Source organism: Puma concolor, chromosome B4 (genome assembly GCF_028749965.1).
Source record: "Puma concolor isolate L17-30 chromosome B4, mPumCon1.1.hap2, whole genome shotgun sequence".
NCBI lineage: Eukaryota > Metazoa > Chordata > Mammalia > Carnivora > Felidae > Puma > Puma concolor.
In genome coordinates, this window is record NC_141673.1 from 36,771,281 (window position 1) to 36,791,702 (window position 20,422).

The 20,422-nt window shown below is 38.4% G+C and overlaps 1 protein-coding gene and 1 pseudogene across 2 annotated transcripts in view; one reads left to right on the top strand and one right to left on the bottom strand.

Annotated features, from left to right (window-relative positions):
* The window catches only part of TMTC2 (transmembrane O-mannosyltransferase targeting cadherins 2), a 404,595-nt gene that overhangs the window by 292,532 nt on the left and 91,641 nt on the right, over positions 1 to 20,422 (bottom strand). The gene's annotated exons all lie outside the window — the stretch shown is intronic.
* Positions 2,585 to 3,065, top strand: LOC112863708 (large ribosomal subunit protein eL32 pseudogene; annotated as a pseudogene).

Here is a 20,422-nt window from a genome sequence, read left to right on the forward strand (position 1 = left end):
TATAAAAATTACAAAATTTATAAAATAAAATATTTATAAAAGGAAAAACCTAATTTCGATATTTTTCTAGTGGCTTATAAAATATAAAATATTTATAAAAGAAATATTTATAAAATATTTATAAAAGAAGAATGAAAGAAAGAAAGAGAGAAAGGAGAGGGAGACAGACCAAGCCAGTCAAGGGTTTATAATTTAATGTGACCAATGATGTCAATAAGCCTAGGGACAACCTTTTATCACATGTAAAAGGCTGCCTCCAAAATTCTATCTTAACTGCCTTTGACACAGCTGTCCCATATGATACAGAAAACAACCAATAGATCAAGTTAATAAAACACCACTTGATTTTAGTTCTATCCACATTTCAAATCGATTTCATGTCATTTCAAATACGCCTTTCATTCAAAAGAGTTAGTTAAGTCTGTTTCCATTAAATGGACAAGTTGTACTACATGCAGATTTCCAGTTGCTCCATTACTTTAAAGTAATTCCTTACCTCCTATGGGATTTGTTTTTAATTCCCAAGGAACATAAGGATTCATGGATCAATTTTCTCCATACAATCACAATTATAGAGAGATGTGGTTGAAATAAAACTCAAGGGCAGCTAGTCTAAGATAACTAACTGATCTTACTTTCAGTCAGTAAGAGGTAGAAGCTACTGAAGAAGAAAAAATAAGGCACTAACGTTCTTCTAGAATTGCAAATATGTTAAAATATCTTAGAAAGCAGAGCATGGTACAGAAAACTTCAAATAAGCCTCAAAAGTGCACTAATTTTACCTATAGCAAGAATCTAATATTAAATAATATTTTTCATATTACAAATGGTTCCATTCAGAAAGATGTATATAAGCTCTTACCACTATAATTTGAAGAATTATATTTTGGGCTTCTAAAAACATTTGCAAATATATGACATTTCATATCTGTCCTTTGTTTAAAAATAATAATTTAAACAATTTCCTTTAATTTTTTTAATGTTTATTTTTGAGAGAGAGAGAGAGGCAGATACAGAATCTGAAGCAGGCTCCAGGCTCGAGCTGTCAGCACAGAGCCCAGTGTGGGGCTCGAACTCACGAACCATGAGATCATGACGTGAAGCTGAAGTTGGATGCTTAACCGACTGAGCCACCCAGGTGCCCCTAAACAATTTCTCTTAAAATATTCCACATAACATACACATTTACACTGATTTTTTGTATTTTTTTGGCAAAACACTGATTATAATTTGTGCAGAATATTAGTTTAAGTAACATAAAATGATAACCAACCAAATTAATACCATTCTTGTGAAATATAAGAGAATGCAAAGCCTCGTTAATTTATTACAGTGTAATCTCTACAAGAGTAGGTTTTTCTGCACCCCCCATGTCTAGAAAAACCTAGCACATGGTGCTCAATAAATATTTACTGCATAAAATAAATAAAAAATAGTTGATTTCTGTTTCATAAAAACCTTGTTGAAAAATATAAAACTTTCCATGCTTGAAAGAGGATCTTATAGACTCAATTTGAGATTCAATATTTTGTGTATATAGTATTTGTGTTATTTTCTAAATAGTTATTTTATTAGTGTAAGTTATAATTAATTTCTATGTTGTTCAAAATTAAAACAGCTTTAAATATGGAACTTTATAAACATGACACCCTTGCCTTTGATATGAAAGACAAATTGAAATCTCATCCACTATGCTTTAAAGAAAATCATAGTCTTCTTTTTTCTTTAATTTTTTTTTAATGTTTATTTATTTTTGAGAGAGAGACAGAGCATGAGCGAGGGAGGGGCAGAGAGAGAGGGAGACACAGAATCAGAAGCAGGCTCCTGGCTCTGAGCTGTCAGCACAGAGCCTGATGCAGGGCTCGAACTCACAAACCGTGAGATCGTGACCTGAGCCGAAGTCAGACGCTTAACCGACTAAGCCACCCAGGCGCCCCAGAAAAATCATAATCTAATATTTGACAGCAAGCAGCCTAAACTTCCTTTGACCACAGCAGAGGGGAAAACACCCAGTTTTACTATGCTTTTAAAGGAAGTAATACGTAAGAACAACTGATTATACTTAGTCTTCTCTCTCATTAGGCTGAGTGGCATTTGTTCTTCCTATCCAAAACAAAACTAAGTATCATTACAAGGAACAAAACATTTCCAGTTTCTTCAGAAAAAGGCTCTATATATAAATTCTCAGAGTTTCAGCTCTTCCAAAATGAACAGAGATTAAGGAGACATACATGGCAAGGACTGGCCTAATTTAGAGAATATTCAAATTATACAAACACCTACCCCAGGTATTTCTATCTAAAACAAAAGATGGCTGCAGCAAACACTGTGCATTGCTAGCATGGTCGTCTTATGTCTCTTCTCAGTGGAAATTTGAAAGACAGGATTATTTCTTACATGTTAGTCATCCCTGACATGAATCCCCAACTTACCTTTACACTCCAGTCCCAAAACCACTAAGCTCCAGGCAACTGTCAAGGACTGATTACACACACAGAATCTACTCCTGCCTTCAACCCTTATCTATACCTACAGACTTCAGGTTCAAAACAAAGAAAAAAAATGCAAATAATCATTTGTGAAAATGTCTAGAAGCAAAAAAACTTGCCCCCTCCTCCTTGGCGCTGCCTGTGGAGGTGGCAGCCATCCCCCACTTGGCATCACAGCCACCCTCAGACCTCTGGTGAAGCCCAAGATCATTAAAAAGAGGACTAAGAAGTTCATTGGGCACCAGGTGGACAAGTCACGATTAAGTGCAACTGGCAGAAACCCAGAGGCACTGACAATAGGGTGTGCACACGATTCAAGCACCAGCTCTTGATGCCCAACGTTGGTTACAGGAGCAACATGAAAACAAAGCACGTACTGCCCAGTGGCTCCCGGAAGTCCCTAATCCACAACGTCAGGGAGTCTGAAGTGCTGCGAACGTGCAACAAATCTCACTGTACAGAGATTGCTCATGATGTCTCCTCCAAGAACCTCAACGTATTGTGGAAAGGGCAGCCCACGTGGCCATCAGAGTCACCAATCCCAACGTCAGGCTGTACAATGAAGAAAATGAATAGACAGCCTATGTGCACGTCTTATTTGTGTTAGTAAAACCATAAAACTACAAGCAATAAAAATAAAAATAAAACTCTTTTAAAAGTAATCTATTTCTGGGGCCCCTCGGTGGCTCAGCCAGTTAAGTCTCTCACTTCGGCTCAGGTCATGATCTCACAGTTTGTGAGTTCAAGCCCCACATCAGGCTCTGTGCTGACAGCTCGGAGCCTAGAGCCTGCTTCAGATTCTGTGTCTCCCACTCTCTCTCTCTGTCTCTGTCTCTCTCTTTCTCTCTCAAAAATAAACATTAAAAACAAAAAATTTAAAAATAAAAAACAATAATAACCTATTTCTAGCCACTTCTATATCTTACATTTTTATACTATTTCTGTGCTTTTCTTCATCATGTGGAACTATCTCAAAATGTCCATTTCCTCCTCAGAGATCTCAACCCCTTAAATGACTTGCAATGCAACACTCTCTTTAAGCAATGATGCCTTCTGTGCAGTCAAGGAATTTTATTGCAGTTATTCCCCACCTCCTTGTAATGTTTGCCATGTAATGTACTATGACTCTCTTCCCAACCAGGTTACAATGATATGAAAAGCAAGATCTGAGGCTTTCTGTTTATCTTATAAAGTACCCAGCTTGATACTCAGTACACTCTCAAGAAGCAATTTATTGAGCTGGATTTGGAATTTTCTTCCTTATGCCAATGTATACTACTGGTGACTAGCTGTAATATATATTATTTCATACAATAGATGCTTTCACCTACTATCTAAATACTAGTATATTTATAAATTAATTAATTTCTGAGTCTTATTATCTTCTCTCAGGGTATAAAGTCGATTGAGAGCTCTTTCTTTTTCCATTAGAAAAAAATCAGTGCATAATGGATTAAAGAGTGTAAGAAATCTTGAAAGTGGTGGCTAACACCAAGAAGAGAGGTGATGTAGCAGTTTAAGTGTAACTTGATATACTAATGGGCAAAACTTTCAACTCACACAGATTTACACTTTTAAAAAAAGCTGATTAGGGGGGCGCCTGGGTGGCTCAGTCAGTTGAGCGTCCGACTTCGGCTCAGGTCATGATCTCGTGGTCCATGGGTTCGAGCCCTGCGTCGGGCTCTGTGCTGATAGCTCAGAGCCTGGAGCCTGTTTCGGATTCTGTGTCTCCCTCTTTCTCTGACCCTCCCCTGTTCATGCTCTCTCTCTCTCTCTGTCTCAAAAATATATAAAATGTTAAAAAAAAATTTAAAAAAAAAAAGCTGATTAGGGAAAACCCATACACTAAAATGTCAACAGGAAAGAAAAAATACATGTTAGAAAATAAACTGAAAACTCACTAACTCCAAACCAGGCTTAGTAAAAAGGCTTATTATAATATCTAAACAAAATAGACAAGAAAAGATTACATAAATTATAATTTTGAACTGAATTTCAGATGTAGCAAGTAGCAGTGAGGAAGAACACTGGATGGGAAAGTGGAACATCTACTACAAGTTTTGCCTCCACTACAGAGGGTCTCCTCTAGAGCAGTATACAGAGCGTGATCAGTAAATGTCTGAACAAGTAAATGGACAAGTGAAAGAAGAGTGCATAATGCTTGATTATTAATATATTGTAAACACAAGTCATTTTATTGTGATCTTAACATGATCTTATATATAAAAATAAAATTACATTGGCAACTACTTTTCAGGCAAGCACTATAATAAAATCAGGGAAATTTTTTTTCATGTTTATTTTTGAGAGAGAGAGAGAGAGAGAGAGAGAGAGAGAAAGTGGGGAAGAAGCAGAGAGAGAGGGGACACAAAATCCAAAGCAGGCTCTAGGCTCCGAGCTGTCAGCACAGAGCCCAATGTGGGGCTCAAACTCACAAACCGCGAGATCGTGACCTGAGCCGAAGTTGGACACTTAACCAACTGAGACACCCAGGCGCCCCTGGGAAATTCTTTTTTGAAAGGATACGAGTACACTAATTATATCTTCGGCCACTTCTTCTGAAACATTTCAAAAACAGTTCATGTCGCTTTTTAGGTCACTTAATTTCTGTGGTGTTGAATTTTAAGGACATTTTAGCTCAATATCTATTAATAGTTTGTATTGCTTTTTAATCCCCAGAGAAAGAGCCATAAACCATTTTTTAAAGATTGATTCTAGAGATGCCAGCTTCTACATCCAATTAAAATGTATCCAAGTCTCAAGTGAGACTTGAAATTTCTTAAAGCCCGTTATAAGAAAGGGCTAATAACTTTCAGATAGTTACAAATATAAATTGGATAATTCTGTTCTTTATCATCCATATTTATTTTAAATAGTTTTATTTTACTCCCTCATATAGCCACTTACATGCTGACAATTGCTTTCTAGCCCAAGTCTCAATATAAATGTATTTGTTACGATGACTCTACCGCTTGTTATACCAATATTCTGTTATTGATCTAATTATGCTGTCCCAGAATAAATTAATCTGGATATTTTGTATTTAGTAGTTATTTCAGTGAAGGTGGATTTGGCCTCATACGATGCTCATCCATCCATGTACCTGCATTCAATTTGGCCACACATTCAGAGGCCATGTATAATTTATCTAATATCCCAAAACAGGTTTATGGAATATTATTTACATCAGCTACAGAGACATGCCTTGCCTCAAAGATTACCATTCTGGAACACCTAAGTCTACATTTAATGCATTATGTCTCAGATGAAACCTACACTTCCCTATCAACTGTATCTTATAGAGATAGTACTCACATATGATATGAAAAGGAAATTATATTTTCCCAGAAGTCAACACTGAAGGAAACCATTCATCCTTCTTTTTGCTCCATTATGAACAATACAATCTAGAAGCTTGTTCCCAATACTCTGGTTTAAGCTTCTCTGCCCCTCCATTCTTCTGTCAAAGAGTTAATGGTCTGGAAACTAACACTTAAATGCACTGGGTAAACTACCTAATTAAAGGAACCCTAGGTGAATCCTTTCATAAAGAGAAAAATCATTTGGCTATGAATACAATCACCTCCTTATTTGTCTACTTCATAGGTTTACAAATCATATATGGAGTGAGGCAGCACATTTGTATCCTAGAATATTTCTGAATATTTCTGTTAATTATTGAGAATCTGAGGATCTACATCCCCTTCCTGTTTGCCAAGCTCTCAATCAATCATACAAACTAAATTCCTGTTAGGAACTGAACAAGATTCTGTGCTAGGTATCATAAACTTATGGGTAGATTTTCTAAGAGTGGATAAGACATGTACACAATCCATATATTTAAGAATGGTGTATGTATATCCACATTCTATATTCTTCTCCCCCTGGGAAAGAAAAGAAATAGAAATCCCAAACACCAAGGATAAAATAAATAGAAATGCCAAATACTATCATTTGAATATTTATTTGGCCCTTGTAGGAAAGTTGAGGAGAAATTTAACTTTGGCTGCCATGGAAAAATCATCCTAACTCCTAACTCCTTGACTTAAATAATTTTAAGTGTTACTGTATTTGTGTGACTAATTGAGTCCTTTCTTCTTTCCTTTAAAAATGCAGAAATAGTAAAGGAAACAATCTTTTGAAACCTTTATCATTTGTGAAGTGCTTAGGTTGCTGTTATCTGACAATCTTTAACTCAACCGCACAAAATTAAGGACTCCCTTTCAATTTCTCTAGATTTTACACCTCCCTCTACATGCCCACACCCCCTGCTCCAGACTTTGTTCATACACTATAATGGCTGAATTGTAATTTCTCTGTTTACTTCTGTCTCCCCTACTACACTGCATGTACTTCAAGGATAACTACGGTATCATTCATCTCTACAGTCCCCAAAGCAGCACAATATAGACCCTCAGTAAAGGGTTGGTGAGTTACTTTTTTTTTTTTTTTTAAATCTCATGTAGCATCACTGATGGCAGCAATGAAAGACCAGAGCTTTAAAAAAAAAGTGGAAAAGCAAATATGCAAAAGGGCAACTTGCTGTGTTTACACAGGGTCCCTGTCAAGTTACAGATCTTGTTAACCAGTTCTGTATGGTTAACCTGTTCTATATCTATGGTTAACCTGTCCTATATCTATGGCTCTGAAGAATGCCAATTTCCAGTGTCTTCAAATGCAGGATATCTCATAAAAATGGAGCTCCAATTGAGGCACCTGGGTGGCTCAGTTGGTTAAGTGCCCAACTTTGGCTCAGGTCATGATCTCACAGCTCGTGAGTTCAAGCCACAGGGGGGCTCTGTGCTGATGGCTCAGAGCCTGGAGCCTGCTTCAGATTCTGTGTCTCCCTCTCTCTCTCTGCCCCTCCCCTGCTCATGCTCTGTCTCTCTCTCTCTCCCCAAAATAAATAAACATTAAAAAAAATTAATAAAAAATATGGAGTTTCACTTAAAGAAATTTCTGGAAAACAGAATAACTTACTCCTTCCACAAATTAAAACTACAACTTAAACTTGATATTATTTGATCAATAGGCATCTAATGAGACCTTACTCTGTAAATAGCCCTTTTATACTCAGGTAGGGATAAGGCTGGGCAAAAGAGGAATTTAAGTAAATATTTAATTAAGCAGCTATTATGTCACAAGCATAGCTTGTCTTTATTATTAAAACCAAAGTTTAATTATCACTGCTTCATAAAGTTTCCAGGGGCAAAAAAGTAACATTACTTAATTATAAAATTCAAGATTTGTCTTTCAGAAACTTCAGTTCCAAGCAACAAAAATAATCTACCAAGATGTTTCAAACAAAGAAATTTTTTAAAATTTCAAGAAAAACGTCATTATAAGTAGCAGTTATAACTTTTTAACATTTACAGACTCCTTAGCTCCATATACTTTGATCTGGAACCCCTGGCTCTTGGTCAAAGTGCTTTCTGAAAGGTGGCCAACCTCCTTAATCTCACAAGAACATTTAAGACGGTCAACTAATGCACCCTTTATTTATTTATTTATTTATTTATTTATTTATTTATTTATTTATTTAGAAAGACAGAAAGAGAGCACACACGCACATACGAAAGGAGGAAGGGGGGCAGAGGGAGAGAGAGAATCTTAAGTAGGTTCCATGCTCAACCTGACTTGGGCTCAATCTCATGGCCCTAGGATCATGACCTGAGCCAAAATCATGAGTCAGACACTCAACGGACTGAGCCACCCAGGCACCCCTGCATTCTTAAAATTCTCCCCTGCATCATTCTCTGTGACACAGCACTCCTCTTTTCTGCTCTAAGCTTATTTTCTCTTCTCTTGTGTTTTCATTTCATCTTCTACATCAGAAAGCTTTTAACTCTACAGTTTCTTCAGAATACCATCAACCCCATGGAACTCAACTGTCTTGTCAAGAATGAGTCCAGTATCCACAATACTAAGTCTCTCATATTTCCACTTGCCTTGTTAGTTATATCCAACTGAATGTCATGATCTCATACTACCCACTCATATTCAACATATCTAAATTTTAACATCTTCTTCCTGTATTCCTTACATTTATTAATGGTACCCAGTTTTCCCAGAAACTCTGGATCACACCACTGGGGCCATCTTTGATCCCCTCTCATATCTAACCTGCATTAAATCTCATTGACAACACTTTTACAATATTTCACACCCCTTGTCAGTCTCTCCACGTTCCAGCCTTCATTAACGACATTCAGGCCCTCACATCTATAAACCAGGAATACTAGAGGAGCTCCTTCAAGGCTCTCCCCATCACCATACCATCTTCTCAAGGTATTCTACACTGTCAGACCAGCCTCCCCACCACAGCACCTGCTCGAAGTGGTTGCTCCCTATTTCCTTACCACAGGATCTATACCCCTTAGTCCTCCAATTCTAACCTTCTACAACCCATTCTCATTCTGCTTTTCCAAAATTATCCCTAAGCTTTATTCATCAGACCAGCACTTCACCTTTGTGTATGTCATGCCTCTTCCTCAGAATTTTCTTCCTCTTCATCCTGTTTTCTTTGTCAGAATCAGTTTCATCCCTCAAGGAAGAAAACTAAAAAAGTTTCCTTGAGTTCTCCAGTTGGGAATCAGTTCTTTTCATTCAAATGACTTCTGTCTACTTGTCTTATGTCCTTTATTACATTGGAAGCTTTCCTTCCTTATCTCTGCCCCGTGCATATGGCCTCATACATAGAAGAGTCTTAAAAATGATGGTCAAATATTTTAGAAGTTGTTAAAACCCCTGCCTCCCCTTTAAAAAGTTTAAAAATAAACACAGTCGATAAAAAAATACATAAAAGTTACAAAAATACAGCCTGGTACCCTGAACTTCCATTAACACTCCTTCTAAGCATGCCAACGTGTGTTTCTGATTTAACCCCCTCTTTGTTGTTTAAAAATGATCTACAACCAACGGGGACAGCTCTAAGCCACACACAAACAATTTCCATATTTCCAAGTAAATGCTAACGGGAAAAATGTGCCTGTAGAAGATTGGACTCTGCCAGTTAAAAATCAGCAAGGACAAACCCTGGTTTCTCCCTACGCCTGCAAAAAGCGTGGACATGACATTTTTATTATTTCATCAGTGAGAAGAAATCATACATTTCCAAGTTCATGGTGTGAGAACACTAAAACTACTACTAGAATTTTGGTGGCAGGGTGGTTATTGACTAGCATTTACTACTTAGGAACTTAAGTAAATTCTGTTTATACTTTTTTCCTCCTTTTCCTCCAATAATCTGCTCTCATGACAAAAATGCTCTGAAAAAAAAAATGAATGAAACTTAAAAGAGAAGAAAGAGGCTTGATGCCCAGCTGGGTGCCAAGCGCTGGGATCAAGTATCCTGGTACCCAAACACAAAAGCTGAAAGGAGTAGAAACCCTGACAGGGTCAGGGACCAGAGCAGACACAGGCGAGAAGCACTGCCAGGTAAGGAACCAGCTGTCTCCCCAAGCTCTGGGAAGTGCCTGCTTCCCCATTTCCGCGGGAGCAGCAGCCTTTTTGGTGGTTTTCTTATTCCCCTTCAGCTAGTGTGCTGGTACGACGGGTTAGGCAACGAACTTCAGAGTTTTCGGGGTATTATCTCATTTAAGCTGCAAGCAATCCTCTATGAGAAAGGTATTAATTTCACCTTCAGTTACAGATTTAGAAGTTGAGGCTAAAGAGATTAAGCAGTTTACCCAATATCACACAGCTGGTAGAGCCAGGGTTTGAAACCAGGTTATATATATATATTTTTTTTTAATGTTTACTTATTTATTTTGAGAGAAAGAGAGAAAGAGCGCACAAGCAGGGGAGGGGTGAGAGAGACAGAGAGAGAATCCCAAGCAGGCTCCTCACTGCCAGCACAGAGCACAATGCAGGGCTCAAACGCATGAACCATGAGATTGTGATCTAAGCCAAAATCAAGAGTCAGATGCTTAATTGACTAAGCCACCCAGGTGCCCCTTGAAACCAGGTTAAATTCTTAACCCCTCTGCTTTATGCTGACAAACATATACTGATTTCTGTTTACTTGCTTTATCATCACTATTAGTTCCTTACTCATTTCTATTTGTGTCTCACAAAAGGCCAGGACATTTGACTTCACCTGGGATTCTGTGTGCAGACGTGTGACTGTTCAAAAGGTATTCTAGGGGGTGTCTGGGTGGCTTAGTCAGTTGAGAGACAGACTCCTGATTTCAGCCCAGGTCATGACCTCATGGTTCATGGGACCGAGCCCCATGTCGGGCTCCACACTGACAGAACAGAGCCTGTTTGGAATTCTCTCTCTCCCTCTCTCTCCACCCCTTCCCTTGCTCGTGTGCACGTGCGTTCTCTCCCTCTCTCTCAAAATAAATAAACTTAAAAAAAAAAGGTATTCCACTTATTTCCTCATAAAAGCAAGAAAGTAAGACATTTGAGCACAATGAACTATTCTGAGTATTAATCACAGCAATGGCGCTGATCACAATTGGTAAATTCATCAATGAGGTCGAATAGTTAGGTGTATGCCTATGGGCCCAAGACGCTTAACAATACTGCAAGCCTAAGGCTGGCATGTGTGGTGGTTAAAACTCACCATGATGCTTCTTGATATCCATCATTGGCAAAATGCCCCAGCAAGCAGCTCTCAGGGGTTTAGCAGCAAAACCCTTGTTCAGGTAAAACTGTGTTCTCTCATAAAAGATATGTAGTATCCCTTTTTTTTTTTTTTTTTTTTTTTTTACATTTATTTATTTATTTTTGAGAGACAGAGACAGAGCACAAATGGGGGTTGTGCAGAGAGAGAAGGAGACACAGAATCTGAAGCAGGCTCCAGCCTCTGAGCTGTCAGCACAGAGCCTGACGCGGGGCTCGAACTCACGGACCGCGAGATCGTGACCTGAGCCAAGTCGGACGCTCAACTGACTGAGCCACCCAGGCACCCAAGATATGTAGTATCCTAATCCCCAGTACTCTCAAATGTGACCTTGTTTGAAGACAGGATCCTTACAGAGATAATCAAGTTCAAATGAGGTCACTGTGGTAGGCCTTGATCCAATGTGACTGGTGTCCTTATAAAAAGGGGAAAATTGGACACCGTCACACACAGAAAAAGAACGCCATGGGAAAATGAAGGCGGAGATCAGGGTGATGTTTCTAAAGCCAAGTAATGCCACAGACTGCTACCCAAACACCAGAAGCCAGGGGAGAGTGATGAACACATCCTTTCCCCTCGGCATTCAGAAGAAATCAACTCTGCTGATACCTTGACTTCAGCCATCTACCTCCAGAACGGGAAGCAATACATTTCTGCTTTTTATACCACTAAGCTGCTGGTACTTGTCATGGCAGCCCTAGCAAATTAATACACCTCTTTCCAAAAACTTAAAAGACATGTGGCCACGGCAGCAAGTATTTCTATTCTACCATATCCTACCTCTGCACTTATTATTCCCTAGAAAATGCTTCTTAGTATATAAAGCTCACTTCCCATCTCTGGGAAATAGCAGGGCACAGCCTTTTTTGCTGCAATAGGGAGTCTGGGAGTAAAAAAGCTAAGTGATTCCCAATCAAAGAAGGCGTTTGTACCACCAGTCTGTAATCATCTGACCTCTGGTTTGTAGGATGTAGTGCATTTTCCATCACAGAGTATATGTTTCATCAGTGTTATTGAAAGTGTAATAATTCTAGGTAAGTTTTAAAGCTGTAGATAGCTACTACAGATAATTCTTTGGTAGTAATTCACCCATGAAAATAGTTTATAAACTAGAATATCAGCTGCAGTGATACACAGGCAGGCAGAAGGGAATGACTTTACCTTACCTTGTAAAAGGGAGGAATGATATTTTTGGTCAGAGTTACAAATATAACATGGGCTTTTCTGAAGGCATCAAGTACGACAACTGCCCTTGAAAGCAATTTTTTTTTCCTGCAAATATTGTCATGGCTTGGATTTGTTTCAAATGCATATTTTCTTTACCTCTGGCTATTCCTTAGCCACAATTTCTCTAAGTAGCAAGCTTTTACAACTTCTATAATAAAAATGAGATCAGTTATATTAAAAAGAACTCCTTTTAAAAAAACTGCTCTACAGACAAAAATTTAGAGACATCCATGGTACCTAGGAATTATAAGCTTCACAGCATTTTTACACAAATCACATGATCCAATCTTCTCACATGAGCCTAAAATGACTTAATATTTCCTGGTTCTACCTAAAACCCTTCAAAAACATGCCATGAATATATGAATAAGCCAGCAACCATTGTCAGATAATTCAAAGGCTGATGAACTACAGTCTATTATCTTAGGAACTGATTTACTATACAATTCATAGAATGCGGAAAATAGAGGCACTGAACTATGTTTTTACATATGCTTTTGACATGACTTCTGTTTTGCTTTTTTTTTTTATCTGCCTAGACCTCATTTCATACAGCAACCAATATATGACACTTGAAGAAAATAGTTAGTGCTTCCTAAGAGACCATAAATCAGGATACCATGGGGTCATTTCTATGAGAAATTCAACCAATCTATTCACTTTAACAAGAAGGCTTATTCTTCTGAAGCACATAAGAGTGACTCTCTGATTTATTAAACCATAGAAGTGTAAGGATTGCCTTCGTGAATTAAAAAAACTGAAAGAGACGATAACCCTCCCACCCTTTTATTGAAATTATAATTAGCAATACATAACCTTACAGCAGCAACTAGGCCATGTAAAAAATAATAGTTCATCAAATAATTTTCCAATGATATAAAAAAGCCAAAATCATTTGCAGAACATCTACGGTGTTATAAGAATGGCAATCAGTGTTGCTGAAAACAAGGCAGGGAAAGTAATGAACTCTATAAAGTATGAACACTATAGTATAAACAGCAGAAGTTCAAAAGATGACTAAAAACTACTATTTTGGGTACTCCAGTGACATAAATCATAGCATGATCCACCCAACATTTAGCCTTGTGTTACACAGACATGACCTCAAAAATATTTATTATTACAGCTGTTATTTTGAGCTGCTCATATCTACTCGTATGATAACTGAAATAGCATTTCACAAAAGCATGAGGCAGAAACCTCCATATCCCCATTTTATAGGTGAGAAACTGAGGCTTCAAGGAGCTAAATAACTTGCTCAAGGTCATAACTGGTGGCTGCTAAGGTGCAGACCCCGCACTTACATCCCAAACTCCCAAGGTGACCTGCTCTTGGTCTTTAGACCACTCGGCTTCTTCACATAACCAGCCTGGGAAGAAAGGTAGCCAGCCAGAAGTTTCAACCAAGGTTCAGCCAAGAAAGCTGCTGAGGAGAATGCTTACAACCTCAGAAGAGGCCCTTGAAGGAAATGCTGAAATTGATACTGGTGGCCCATCTAGGTTGGGCATGACTTGGGCACCCCTGATGCAGCCCCAACATCATTTTGGTGGAGGAATCATCCTGAGGTCAGCCACAGAACCCCTACCACGGGGCAGAAGACCACAAGAGTAGGATTCATTCCATGCCTTCGAGCTGTTTTCTATTTCTGGGTAACAAAATATTTGACAATCAAATAAAATGCATATCCTTGGCTGTTGCAAGTATTTGGCTACATTAATGGTATATATGGGGAGGAGGGACTGACAGGAAAAGGTAAGAGACTAAATAAATTCAATATACATCTATAGAGCTACATTTGTTAAGCACTCACTAAATGCTAAATATTGTGCAAAGTGCTTTCAAATACACTAATAAAGGAGAAGTAAAGGGAACTTTACTCACCAGTGATTTCTTTGTGCCAGGGACTGTTACAGACAGTTAACAAATAAGAACACTGAAGTTCTCAGAGGTCAATCACATTTGTCAAGGTTGCATGGCTACTAAGAAGCACAGGATCTAAACCCAGTCCTATTTGGTTTCATTACCCCATAGGCCATACTATAGAAACACAGTGACTTTTCAGGGCTTCCAGAAAGAGTTCTGGAAGACTATGAGATTTCAAATATACCATGTACTGTCCCATCCCCTTGGCTCTAACTCACAAAATGGCATATTTTTCAACCTATGCTGCATTATTCAATAATCTCCATCAGCATGGTCCTTTAAAGAAAGAAGAATGAAAGGTAAATCATGTGGTTAATGTATACTCAAAATTAAACACAAATAGAAGATTCATCACCTTTCCTCACAAGATCAAGTTTACCTCATCAACTAAATGTATACTACTCTCTTAAAAGTCTTTGCCACCTACTTTTTTAAAGTCTACTCTCCAGTGGTTGCAAGGTTGCAAACATAACTTCTTAAGATATTATTTTTTTGGATACATAGGATCATGCCTAACTTTAGAAAAACACATTAAATTTAACATATCTCCCACGTAGTACTTTATTAAATATGTTATGCAGAATGTGTGTGTACACACAAATGTATTTTTTCCCCTTAAACTCACCACCCTAACAAAGCTATTCTTAGACCAACTAAAATTAAACTGCTGGAGTAGGCTGAAGTTATTTTTATCAATTCTTTTCACCAAAAGATAAAGGAGGCTGTTGAGTAAGTTAAAATACATGTAAAGGACCAGAAATAATTAGTCATTACATGTGCATTATATGTTAGGGTAAAGCTTACCAGCTTTTCTATAAATTTTTTCTCTAGTAAAACCAGAAGCCAAAGGGTTCAATTTAGCACCAGGGCCTTCAGCTGGTGTCAGTCTATTATAAAACTTATGTTTTACAGCAAATAAAATCATTCTTCAGCCTTGTTTCAAGATACCTTAGTAACGGGCTCTATTCCCCACCCCCGCCCCACCCCCATAGCTCTCAATGCCTTCACTGAAATTCAGGGCTGAGAGAATCTGGACAGTCACCTTGGCTACAAACACAGTCTCCTCCCAACAAAACTTCCCTTCCACTCTCATTAAAATCAAGCAACTCAAAAGGAGGCTCTCATCCACCTCATAGACACACATATATCTTCTATGTGGTTAGCACTATTTTAAGTTTCTGGTGTTCAGAACACATCCCGTATTCTAACACACCTTATTACCTCTGAAAGGCCAAAATGGCTGATAATACATAAACCTAAATCTACAACGTAAGAAGGGGAAACAGGGTAAATTATTTAATCATGCTTCCAACTATAAACCTGTGAAAACCAGTATTTATTTATTTTTTTAATGTTTATTTGTTTTTGAGAGACAGAGCATGAGCAGGGGAGGGGCAGAGAGGGAGACACAGAATCTGAAGCAGGCTCCAGGCTCCAGCTGTCAGCACAGAGCCCGACACGGGGCTCAAACCCACAAACTGTGAGATCATGACAGGAGCCGAAGTTGGCCAGGCCACCCAGGTGCCCTGAAAACAACTATTTATTTAAGGCAACCCAATCTCTACCCCTCAGACACAAATACTAGGCTAATACAGCATCAGGATATCAAAGATGTCACTGAGAGTTTTCTACAGTATATGGAATGTATGGAAGAAATTACCAAATACAATTTTCTCAATTTCTTCTGGTTCAAGAGCATCCTTTCTTAGGATCCTAAGCTCCTTTTCTGTATCTCCTAAAAGGTTTCTATCAGTATCGCTGCTACCTTCCCTGTCTGGAATGCTTTCTACAAGGTAGAGACTGTTACCAGTAGCCTTGTGCAGGACTATTCACAAGGATCCTGTGATTACTGTCTCTTTGGCAGATGGAGAAATTGAAACTTGGAGTAGGTAAGTAATATGCCTGAAGTCCAACAATCCATAACCAAGGCAAGTCTCTCCAGCTTCCCACTCTAATCTCTTAACAAAGATACTTTTGAGAGGTGGTTAAATTTACTTTATCAAATTGGAATACCATATAATACAGTAATTGGATTACCATTTTCCTGTCTTGATAATAAAGCCTTTATAAAAGGAAGGAGTACCAGTGATTTCTTTCCACCTAAGACACCTCTTTCAGACCTAAGTACGAAAGTACCACCTCTTTCGACCTAAGACAAAATAAAACTGTAAGATACTTCTCCTTGAAATCTTAAAAGCAGAATTCACAAGAGGTACAGCCCCCCACCCGTTTGGGGTATCAACATTCTCTAGGTGAGTGTGGCAGGGTTTGCCCTGTTCTCTGAAATAAAAGCCACTAACAATATACGCAATTTATTTCCTCTGACACAAGCCCTTTCTGTGTGTGAGTGGGTGGATGGGGTGGAAGAGGGGAAATGTGCATCATTTATACCTCTCAAAGACAAAAGAGGGACCAAAGCTCAATGACAGGCAGGAAAAAGAGCGAGGACAAAGGCTAAAGGGAGGAGTCAGAAAGAAGGGGCGCGCCCCAGGAGTCGGCACTAGCTGAACAAATTGCAGTCCTGTGCCCTGTCCCCCACGCGGACTGAGGGCCGCGAGACGCCCCAGGACCAAGTCACATGTGCCCTCTTCTCACGCATCAACAGACCCTGCGCAAATAACTGAATAGCTGCAGGCAAGTGACTATGGCACCCTGGAGCCATCAAATTGTAAAGACGGTTTTCTATCAGAAAGCTGAAAATCAAATACGTGAAGTTTACATTGTGGGTATAAAGCAGCTGATGCTGAAAAACTTCCCTAGAGATCAAGGAAGCATAAAAGTTAAGTCATTTTCCCAAGTCCCATATACAGTAGATAAGCCTATTAAGAACATTGTAAGCTATGCTAATTGGTTCAAGGGTTATATATCTTTTGTTCGTTCCAACTGAGCCTTCACACACTGCAGTGAATTGGGGAGAAAGACAGTGTAATAAATCTATCTGAAACAAAAAGCATTAGAGTTTGAAAGATGCTAATGAGCGCCAGGGTTCCAACTTGAAAAACTCCCATTCCCACCCCCACACCATATTACTAACTCCTAAGTCATTTCTAAACTGGCACAGGAAAAAGACGTGTAGAAATTCCTCAAATCCTCAGGCTGTTAATTCCTTATGAGAGTTAATACTTCAAAAGTGAAATCCAGTGTCATTTGAGGTGGTAACACTAATTTAGTCATTTAGAATGAAAGCATGTTCTTCTGCATGTAAAATATTAAGGATACATTGGACTTATGTCACTGGAAAATGAAAGCAACATTAATTAGATGATGCTTTTTAGAAGCTATTAGTTTCAAAGTAAATTTGGAAAATTTAGAACTGAAGATGTGTTTAAATGTTACCCCCCCCCAAAAAAAGACTATGTTTTATTTTGGGATAAAGATTAAATAAACAAAAACTACACAAAATGCAAAGTCTTTGACAAGGGTTAAATATCATTTTGAGAGTTTAAAAACTAAGATCTGGAAGGTGAAAGAGAGGGGGCCTAAAAAAGAAAGTAATACTGTTCCATCATCGCATTACAACAGTTAGGTTTGTAGACATAGCTAGATAATGAAGAAACGGTAAAAACTATTCAGAATAATTAACCATATTGCTGTTATGTAATTAAACACTGAAATGGCTGCATGTGTGTATCCATTCTGTTAGAGGAGCTCTGCTAATGTAAAGATAACAATACAGACACTTAGGAAATCACATAAGAATTAGAATGACTGTATAACATATATTAACCATGTTTTGAAGTCTGATTTAGCTACTCAGCACATTTCAATTTATCATAATTAAAATGCAAATTGTATACATACTACATGGTAAGCACTCTGTATATTGAGAAAATCAAAGATGCATACGGTAATATTCATCTCCTGACCTATCATGTGAAAAGAACATGTAAAGGTAACACTGAGGACAGAAGGGGGAGAGGGAGAGACTGTTTAACGGGTACAGGGTCTTCTCTGGGGGTGTTGAAATGTTCGGGAACCCGATAGAGGTGGTGATTGCTCAACATTGTGAAAGGGACTGAAAGCCACTAATTGAATAGTTTCAAATGGTTGATTTTATGTAGTGTGAATTTTGCCTCAACAAAATTATACTGAACCTCCCTGAGAGAATCTATGATAGGTGCTTTATACAGAACATCTCATTCAGTCTTAAAATTGTGCTAAGATATTATTATCACTAGTTTTAGATCAGAAAAACTAAGCTAAGAGTGGACACACATCTAGTAAATGACAGCAGACAGATTTTAAATCAAGCCTGTTCATATTCGTTCCACTATATTTTGCATCTGAGGGAATTCACCAAGCATGGGGATTGGGGGAGGGAAAGAACATTCTTGATAACTCAGAATAGCTCAGCAAAGTACAGGACATGGAAGTAGATGTCATGTGGTGAAAATGACAAGAAGTCTAGAACAGTGACAGTTGGGGCAGGTAGGTGATGAAGACAAAGCTTGGAGCAGGAGCTACTGAGGCATGAGCCTGTCAAAGGCCCTATGTGCCTGGTAAGGAGGATGGACTTTATCCCACTGCTGACACAGTAGTTCTCAAACTGTAGGGTGTATGAGAATCACTAGAAGGCTTCATAAAACAGATTTCTGGTTCACTTGGACTAGGGTGGGGGTCTGAGAATCTGCATTTCTAACAAGTCCCTAAGGCTGGCAATGTTGCTGGTCCAGTGACTATAATTTAAGAACCTCTGGCCTATAGAATAATCACAGGTTTTTAATTAGGAGAGCAATTTGATTTTATAAATATATGTGCAACATTTTATGTAAGATTACTGAGAGAGAACAGACAAGAGTTACTGAAACAAAGAAAAAAAATAATGAAAACATCAACTGGGATAACCATGAAAGTGGTCACAAGTAAAGAGGCTCCAGAGATATGGCTATATTAGCAAAGAATAAAACATCCTAGAAACATGGAAAGTTCAAAAGCTCAAGAACTGGAATTACATAACATGGGAACAGACTTCTTATTGAAATGGTCAATTCATGTATAAAGAACAAAGATGTGACATGCTTTCTAGCCTAACTTACAAAGCAAATGATTAAATTAAGGCAGGCACCTACACTCAGGTATAAGAATCAGATATGCTACTAACGCAAGTGGGAGCTATGCTCCTTACCATAAGAAAAGTGGTGAAAAGCTTTTCTTCCTAATAAACACCAACTTCCGAAGGGAAGGATTTAGTAACTTCATGCAGGATAACTTCCAGGACTATGGCCTCTGTCCATAGCAGAGGCATAAGTCTCCTAGTGAAAGGGCTTTCTCATTAGAAAAATCTAATCATGTGTTAGCTCTGTCACTGAAGGATGCTAATCTGGGAAAGAAGACTACCATATTACTGAAGGTTAAAATATATGAGTAAGTTTCCTTCCATCTCCGGGACAGAAGCATAACATACTGCAGATGACTTGTTTATTGGCTAAATTTACAGTCTTCAGAGAGAAGCATCTGGTCCCATAAGACAGAAACCCAGAGATGATACCCAATCTCACCCACGTCATTGGACTGGTATGGATGGGTTCATTTGACTGGCTCTCCCGAACAGGGGTTAAGTGGCACGATAGTACCCTAGCAATCACTATATTTTGTTCAAAATATATTACAAAAGAAAGGCAAAGGCAAAGAAGGAAGGAAAAGAGGGGATCTTTTAAACACATTAAATGTAGTCCAGAGATTTGTCTCTCACCAGCAAAGTCAGCATCCCCTTCTTCTAAAGGGAATTCATAAGAGAAAAAAAAAAAAAAAAAAGGAGGGGGTAGGGAGGGTATCAAATGGCATTTCCAAACCAAACCAAAACAAACTACTGATAGTAGAGAAATTTCACAACTTGAGTCTCTCGGACAGGAACAGTATACTGCCGCCAGAGAGAAAATCAACTCCTATTGGCCCAACCCATCCCTCCACAATTGTGACAAAGCTCTGGGCTCAGCAGCAGAAAGCATGGAACTCTGGACCTGACATCATGGCCTTGGGAAGTTTACTCATCTTGTCCAAGCGGTTTCTTCCTCCATAAAATGTAGGATAATATTAATAATACTTGTCTTACCTGCTTCACAAGTTAAATGTGAAAAGCAAACACAATAGAATGTAGAGAGCAAATTGAAAGCATAAGGTATCCCAAACTCTTATTCTTTGTATTCCTATCATG